Genomic DNA, 9,293 nt, shown 5'->3' with positions numbered 1-9,293 from the left:
ATCAAGCGCTGGCATAAGTGTGTTGCAGTCGATGGGGATTACTTTGAAGGAGACAATATAGATTTAGATGAATAAACTTGTATTTTTAATTTTCTGAATAAATTCCGGGAAATTTTTGATCAAGGTAGTACTACTACTACTCACCATAAACCCCTTCTCTTGACAGAAGACACTGGAAAGGTGTGAAATAAGAAAAATTTTTCCAACGTAATTTGCTCACAGCGTTCATTCCTGCAGCCGAAACAAATTCTCTTGTTGGAAATAGTCTTCTTTACATCTTCGTCTGTAGCTAAAAGGAGTCTGTTATATACCATACCTGTTAGTTTGGCGGTACCAATGCTCTCTAAAGAGGGCTTGAGCTGAGGTGTCTTCGTTAACTGGCTCCTATGTTTCGTCAGTGACCTTCCGGAAACTTTCTACTGCTACGTCCTAACTGGTTATGCATTATGGTACATGCTTTTAGGTTACTAAATATAAGGTGCCTAATGAAATGCTTGAGTTTGGATACCCTTGGATACCCTAATAGTTCCTAGTTTTACAATAAATGGTGTTCATTTGTTTATAAATATGTGTTACGGAAAGTTGTTTTCGTCTATTTTTGTCCAAGTTAAAGATTGTAGGACCCAATGTCGCCGTGGAGGGTAATCCAGCTCACCCGAATGGGATTCCCATAACCCCTCGTTGTTGCACCGAGCCTGCATGAGTTCTTCATTGTGTTCTGGACTCTGAAAATACTTAAATGCAACAATTTTATGGTATCAAAATCATTCGCCTAGACCTGGATTCGAACCCGGATTCCTCCGGCCAAGAGCTTTGAGCCGGGCAGTTAAGGTACCGAGGCGTCCTAGGTAGCTTAACATTGTTGAATTGTAATGCACACTTAGCAGATGACTCTGTTATAAGTTACTGTTTTGGCATCTCCCGTAGTTTCTTGGAATCTGAAAGTACTTGTTTTACTGCTATTAAAAATAATTCTATGCCGTATGGTGCTTTCGTTTCATCATAGTGATATAATTAATCATTTTAGGCGTTATTATGCGGAACTGTACCATGATGAATAACGACAAAATAAAAAAATATTATTCCACATGGAAAGGAAAATTTAAGGCGAGTTAGGTTTCACTGCGTTGCTGTGTCATCAGGCCTAAGCATCAGCACTAAATCGCACTAATGTTTATTTTCTATGTGGCGTTTCAAAGTTTTATTTTGACGTTACTCTTCATGATCATGATGCATGCATGAAAAACGCAAATGATTAAGAAGCATTACATATTCTGGTATGTATTACCTAGTAGGCTTACCATTAGCAGGGTGTGGGTTGACCGGAATACCCGATATATGCTTGCATAGTCTGCAGAACTACGAAAATAATATTGATTGGAAAAAACGATTCTTGGGAAATGACTTGAAGAAGCCGATTGTAGCTACAAAGTTTCATGTAACGATTGTAGTATGATATAGATCCATTGCATTGTATGTTTGTCATGCATATAAATCTCGTAAATATCGATTGGAGAAATAAATGTTCACGTGCCGTCATTCGTCAGTTTTGTGAGCGGTGCTTGTGGCATATCATATTGTATGCACTTCACGAAAATATAAAAGTATTTAAAAGCGGGAAGGTGAATAAATTATAAACAAAAAGGAACAGCAAAACCAACCATGCGTGCATAGTTTCGTCTACTCTGGAAGTATGTGCATATTTCCAGTAAAGTAGTACCAATAAAGTATCCTCCGTGGATAAATCTCCTGTACACATTCCTACAAAAAACGACCGAAAACAGAGAATCATCTACCAGCAACAATCTGAAATACTTAGGGTGAAATCAAGATAGTAGAAATTGGTAAGTTTGCTAAAATGGAGAACACAAAAAAAAGCAGATTAAAAATCGTCCTGGAAAAGCACGAGGAAAGCAGAATGCCACACCAAAACCAAAGCCCAAAGGATTAAGGAAGGAATTAATTTAGAAAAAGAAATTTAAAAACTTTTTTATGGTAGCTCAGATGAATAAGTGGGTTAATCTATTTTCTGCATCGATGATAATTTAGATGAAATGTTTCCTATGGCCGAAGATTAGGAAAAGACTCGTTATGCATCTCCGGCGAATTTGGTCAATACAAGGCAATTTGCAATTTCCTCCGCAACTTCCACTCTGTGAGGATATTGGTCTCTTAATGACTGAAGTACTTTTGATCGGCCAGAAATTTATGCACCGTAGATTGTTGTGTTGAACGTAATTAAATGTTTTCTCACACAAGCATTGAATTCCGGAGAAAAATTTCCCAACTCGGTGAGCGCCATTGCCCGACGCTCTGAGTGGCATTACAAGATCATTTCGGGCATCCCCTCTCAATGCAGTATTATTTTTGCTCAAAACAGGTTTATGTTTTCTGCAAATAAATATTACTTGTAAAGTCTGTATTCATGTACGTGCCAGCTTTCCTTTCGTCATTGAACACGATATAATTGTATTTCTACCATCCCACCGAGTGAGGGTCAATACGAATTTGAAAAACGTTGCTATGATGTCTGAGTAGCGTATTAACTTTATTAGAGGAATTATGTTGGGAATCACTCACCGAGCGAAGGTTAAATTACAGATGAAACCTTTTGCTTAAATTTTAGCGCTTTAGCGATGATGTTGGAAATGTATTATCAGCCCCATCGTACACTGACAGGAGAGATCATGTGAATAAAATTGGTGATATTAAATGTAGAATAGATTGATTAAAGACGTATATTTTCCCACGAACGATCAGGGTTCAGAATGTATGTTGTTGTCCGGCCGCGCTGGAAGGAAAAAGTACTTGGTGTCACAAGTAGTCTGGTGTGAAATCACTCGCTGCCACACCTCCCTGTGGTAGCTTGCGGGGTGCCATACACTCATATGTGGGTATGTATAACACATTCCGTCATTACTCTTCCTCCATACAAAAGAGTGAGGTAATAAGTGGATAATTACATTAACCTCTTTTTTCCTCGATACATATTATGGTGAATCGGGGTGGAATGCATTTTATAACATTTGAAATAAAGAATATTATTTGTGTCTGATTGATTTTGAAGCTTTAAAAAATTACAATCCATTCTAGGAGCCAATTGAATCCGTTAGTTTCTCCAGAAAATCAGAAGAAAATCTCGAAAGAAAATTTGAAACAGTCATTAAAATTTCTAAACATTATCCGGTCACCTGTTTCCACTTTTGGAGAAGATAGTTACGCCAGCAGTTCTACAGTTACTATTTATTAATCACTTACACTTCCTGACATATACGAAGCTAAAGAAAATATAGGTATTTGAATATGTATATATATAAATGTACAAATACGTATATATATATACATATACATATATATATATGTATATGTATGTATATATACATATATATGTACATACATATATATATGCATACATACATATATATATACATATATATAAAGATATTTATATAAATAATATATAACACTTCGCACTAGTGGACACAGACAAAAACACAGAAACACACAAAAAAGAGACTCACTATTTTTCGAATTTTCGGTGGTCGTGACCACCTTCATCAAGGAAGATAGGGACAGAACTCCTCTTCCTTGATAAAGGTGGTCACGACCACCGAAAATTCGAAAAAAAGTGAGTCTCTTTTTTGTGTTTCTGTGTGTTTTTGTCTGTGTCCACTGGTGCTAAGTGTTATACATTATTATTCACGTCCGTGAGCCTTTCAAAAAGTTTTATACATATATTTATTTAATAAATAAATAAATATATATATATATTTATATATAACACTTTTTGAAAGTCTCACGGACGTGAATAATAATGTATAACACTTAGCACCAATGGACAAAGACAAAAACACACAGAAACACAAAAAAGAGACTCACTTTTTTTCGAATTTTGTAAAAGGTATACATGATGGGATTGTTCAATGCAATACGACAGAAGGTGTATGGCTGTATCACAGTATATTGTTTTTTTCTTATTTTTTTTTATTTTGTAAGTCTACTATATGACTAAATGACACTATGACATGTTTTAAGACTAACTACTGCATAGTTTATAGCTCTTGTTATATCATGTCATTGCCACCCGGCTTATCGCCTAACAGCAATGTATCCAAAATAAATAAATAATAAATAAATATATATATATATATATATATATATATATATATATATATATATATCCAAGCTATGTGATTTTTCGGGTACGTAGAAGTTTGTAAAGTTTACTTTTAAATGCAGTCAAAGAATTGATGTTTATATCACAAGGAAGGGAGTTCCAAACATTTCAGGCTGCGACGGAGACAGATGCCTGTTGAACTGCTCCTCTATATCTTTGAAAGCATATTCTAATTGGTCATTATATTTTAACCAATGAGTGAGGAACGGTTGCTCTGGGCAACATTTCTAATTGATAAAAAGGCTCTTGAGTTTTGAATAGTGAAAAACAAAATGCTCGAAAAAGGTATTCTTGGCTAGAGGAGGTATTTAACCGCTTTAACATTTGAAACTTTGAAGGAAATGAGCCAAAGAGACTTATGTGTAAAGACATCAATGAGTGAATCGCAGGAATTAAGGAGACGTTGTAATTTCAGGTTAAGGTCTCGGGTTGGATCATCATACGAAACGCAGCAGAAGTCAATATTCTGATATTGCAGAGAGTTAATGAGGATGGATTGCGTTTGTTTAGTGACAAAAGTATTATTTTACCTCAATTTTTTGCAATTTTACATGGAAGGCATTGGAAACTTTTCACTACAATAATTTTACGGAAGATTTTTCGCGGTGATGCCTACAAGCTGTTCGCAGTACGAGTAATCTGGAGCTATTGGTTAAGGATGGCTCGAGTTTTGCCAAGTTTTCGTAAAAGATTACGGTGTTTTGCCCTCTTAACTTAATATTAGAGAAAAAAAGGAACGCTATTGTTTTATTAATTACTATCGGGCTCGAGCAAATTTTTCTTTCCACATCAAAACATCAGATATGATTTTATATGAACGCCTGTCAGAATTAAAAAAGTTGACTGAATTGGAAAAGAGCGTAAGTATAGTACTTCTAATTGTGTATTTATTTTCCGCAAGATCTGTATACACTTGGAGTACTACACACGGATACATTTCACGTCCATTAATTGACAATGCAATTTAATTTGACATTAAAGTAACATTTATTTTACGAGCGAATTTTAGCATTTTAGATAATTTGATTGAAAAATGTTTCCTTTCAAAATGATATTTTGACTCGCTTAGAAGTGACCATATGATATTACTCAGATTCGTGAGAATACGGTATTCATTCAATAATGTTATATTAATTAAAAATAAGTAATTTAGTAAAGCCTATGCCCTCAGGATTATACCATGCAGGATATTCCTCATAAGCACTTCTGGTCCAAAAACTGAGTCACACTGAGCATTGTGAAAAAATAACTGAATCAAACATAAAACGAAGGAGAACCTCTCGCAGCTTGAACTCAAAAACAGGAACCACTAGTCGGGTTTTTCAAAGAAAATGTAAACATCAAACACACCCTTTAAGCAGTTACTTAAGCTGAATGTGACGATAAACTCAGTTTAGGGTATTTTTACACGTGGGAAGGAAAGAAACCAGGAAAACTGGGAAACAAAACTTGGGGAAGCCCGCACTTCCCTTTATTTACCACAGAGCCGCTGTCTTATCTTGGTAGTCTCAAGAAATTCTATGGTGCCCCAAACCTATGGAAGGACATTGTTTGCAAAGAGGGCGAACGCTAGGTTGAGTATGGAAACGAAAGATAAAATCAGAAAGTAATTGATAAAAAACACTTCCCTGAAAAAAATTTAATTTTCCTGCTCAAGCAATCCGTATAACCAATTGCTCCGACCAATATTTTGTAGGATTTATTTTTGTAGAGCAAGGAACAAATTTACATTCAATTTGGGTCTATAAATAATTTATTTACCATATTTGGATTTTATCTCTCTCTCACACATAGGACTCATTTTGATAATTTTAAGCCATATATATTTTCTCTCTTTTCCTTACTTTTCATGTATGCTATCTATCCCACAGTAGAAACGACATCAACCCTTTGGTTAATCTTGTAAACACAGCAAGAGAAAATAAAAGTACACTCCATCGGATGCGATGCTATGGAATTGTGTCCAAATCAACGGTCCCTAATGGCAAGAATTCTCATCATTTTATTTCGGACGGCTCGTTGTTAATGCTCTAATTCAAAAAGATATTTTTTTACTTTTTTCTTGAATTTGATTAAGCAATGTACCTGTGTGACTTAGCCCGGGAGCAAGTGTTTTTGAGGCTGGATTTAAGCGTCACCGGAGAACAAATTATATTCATGAGAGCCCATTTATTACTGAAAAGATTTAGCGAATACTCGCAGAGAATATTTCTTATTGAGAAGCCAGTTACGGGTTAACTCTGACGTTGGAGGCTAAATTTACTGACAATTTCTCTGTCAAATATTATGAAACCCTATGACGAAGGTTGTCAGTCAACCCGAGGCGACTCCACAGCATGATGTGTCCCAAGGTAACAGTTTTGTCACGTCCTAGGTCGCCAGAGGCCATCCCAGGCACTCTTATAACCTTCGTCATATGCAATCGTTAAATTTGACAACACTTGGCAAATTATGAGTAGCATTTATTTTCCCATTATAGATGTTTTTGGGGCGCAAGGATGTGCAAGTAGCAGAATTTCGAATAGTGCACTTCATCTCTGAGGTGGTGAAATGATTGATGTGCATGTTTAAGAATATTATCAGACCAGTCATTATCTGATGCAGAGGTGCGGTATCGAAGACGGAAGGAATATGTTCCGGTGGGCCAAGGATAGAGCATCGAAGTCCATGGTAACTGACTACGAGGTCGAATCCCCCAGTAGCGTACCGTATTCTCGTTCGCCTTCACCCTTCGCTTTCTCAGACTCTCAGATCAGCCCCGGCGGCCAAGACTAGGAGGAGGACCAAGGCAGGCATTTGCAATTTTCGAGTGCGCACACCAAATGGGGGGAATTTTACTCATTAACGGCGTTGTACTTCGTTCGGTAATGCATGCTCTTATAAAATGCTCACGTGAGCGGTGGGAAAGCGCATGCCCTACCGAAGAACGCCCGCCCATGTGCCCATAGATGGAGTGTTTCACGCCGACGCCGGAGTTCAAGAACGGAACGGCGGTCAGTTGCAAGGACGTGTGCCACAATACCTGTCCTTTCTTGGAGCGCTCTTCTGGAATCTCACGGAAAGATTTCCCAGCGGAAATGAGGCAGACGAGCTCTCGGTATCTGCCGCTCGCCGCTCCGGGACCATAAAATATCACAGGGCACAGTAGGTGGTTGCTGAGCCTCGGGCTCGTGCCACTCATTAATGGCGCATTTACTGTCCCTCGTATCCGGCCAGGGTTAAGCCGCCTTGTACCGCATTGCGAGTGAAGGGAAAACCTCCACGGCTTACAATGCAGACGATATACATTCCCTCACGTGTTTCGTTGTATCTTCCCGGACAAAAAATATAATGCAAGGATTATCCTTTCCGACATGATCTAAAAACAACACTCGAGACGTATTCAGATTGAGGTGTAGGTGATGAATAACATGTTTGGTCGCCTTCAATTTTCCATCAAATTTTCCAAACAATTATCACAAGCACTAGTCTCTTCAAAGCGACCCCGCATAGACGTCGAAATGTTTCTCGGAGAAACACATGCAAATGAAACTCACACGTATTCCGAATTTTAGGTGACCAAACCACATTCTTATAGGGAGAAAAGGAACTCCTTCCTTAGGAAGTTTCATTTGTGTGTGTTTCGCTGTGTTTGATGTTTCCTGAGCAGCGATTGAATTGGCCCAACCATGTTAACGGAAGTTGTTTTTTTGTACTAAGGTATATTCAAGTATATATACATGTATACAATATATGTATGCATGCGTGTGTTTTCATTGGATCGTTTTCCAAATCACGAGAAAGGAATGAGGCACCAAGGATGGATGGAATAAATTGAAAGAATTCACTCCACATAAAGTTTGAAAAATGTTAAACAATGGATCGCCGATAGCAATTGCATACTACATCTGCATTATACCCCGCAACCCGCCGCAAGGGCGTGTGGCGTGGGTGTTAGGTCATCACTCGCTATACGTCTCATTGATTTTTCAATGTTCTATGTTGAGCCCAGGGCTGAGAAGGTGTGCCGGAAAAAATGGTGAACTGGATGGAGTGTACTTTTTTGCAAGAAATAAAGAAATTAATTATTGCCCACCTCGACTCTCACCGTCTTAAATCTTTACGACGGAAGCTGTGGAAGTGAACAAGCCTTCCGACCTGGGGGTATTTGCTCGGACTTATCGTCGCATAAGGCATTGGGATTTCATGCGAATCACGCGGTATCCAGCCGCACGATGGGTTGTCAATTTGGTATACTCAAACAAGCATTTCGCTGTGACCCATTCATTAATCCCGAGTTTAATTTAGCGTAAACAGAGACAGTATATAGGAAAAATACAATAAAATTTGCAATTATAAGGAAATCAAATCATGTCCCCTTAAAAATTGGCTTTGACGAGGACTAAATGACGTAGTCAAAGAGAAAAATTATTTCATAATGTGTATAGGAATAAATATGATTATATCTACGAGTGTACTTTTATTATAGCTAGTATTCAATGTGATCAAATCATAGCGTAATATTTGTGCTTGGCTAGCTGGTTTTATTACACTCCCCGCCGCACGCTCATGCATTATTGTTCGGATACGGATGCAAAGGTCGGCGTTTTATGAACTTAAAACTCGATCAACTATGTGGAGGTATTGTTTACCCAACTCCTCTGCCCTCCTTTCCATCCCTCAGGGTCACATACATAAAGAAGGATGCCTGTGAGAGTCAGTATCTGATGATGACGTTGAACGTCGAAACTCGGGTCATGTCTGTATAAAATATTGTAGATTTCAAAAAATCTATAGTCCTTTACGATAAAATTGCAGTTTTATTAGCGTAATATGCATAATTTTTCCGCTCACCAACTTTTTGATTTCATATAATGCAACTAACAAAGTCAGTTTGTCAGTCAGCCAGTCAGGGGTTGATAACTCTGCTGAGTGCATTGAAAAGTCAGTGCTATAGCATGGGATGAGAATGAACGTAAACAACGCAATTGTAATGCGGTTTTCTCGAAAGAGAAAAGCTAGGCTAAATTTTAAAACAGGAGGGCAAAAACTAAAGTAGGTGGAACAGTTTAGGTAACTCGGAAGTGTTTGGGACCAAAATGGCAAAGTAGTCGGGTAAGGAGAAATGAACTATGAA

Source organism: Hetaerina americana, unplaced genomic scaffold, assembly GCF_022747635.1.
Source record: "Hetaerina americana unplaced genomic scaffold, ioHetAmer1.1.p SCAF_31, whole genome shotgun sequence".
Classification (NCBI taxonomy): domain Eukaryota; kingdom Metazoa; phylum Arthropoda; class Insecta; order Odonata; family Calopterygidae; genus Hetaerina; species Hetaerina americana.
This window is presented reverse-complemented; position numbering follows the sequence as displayed.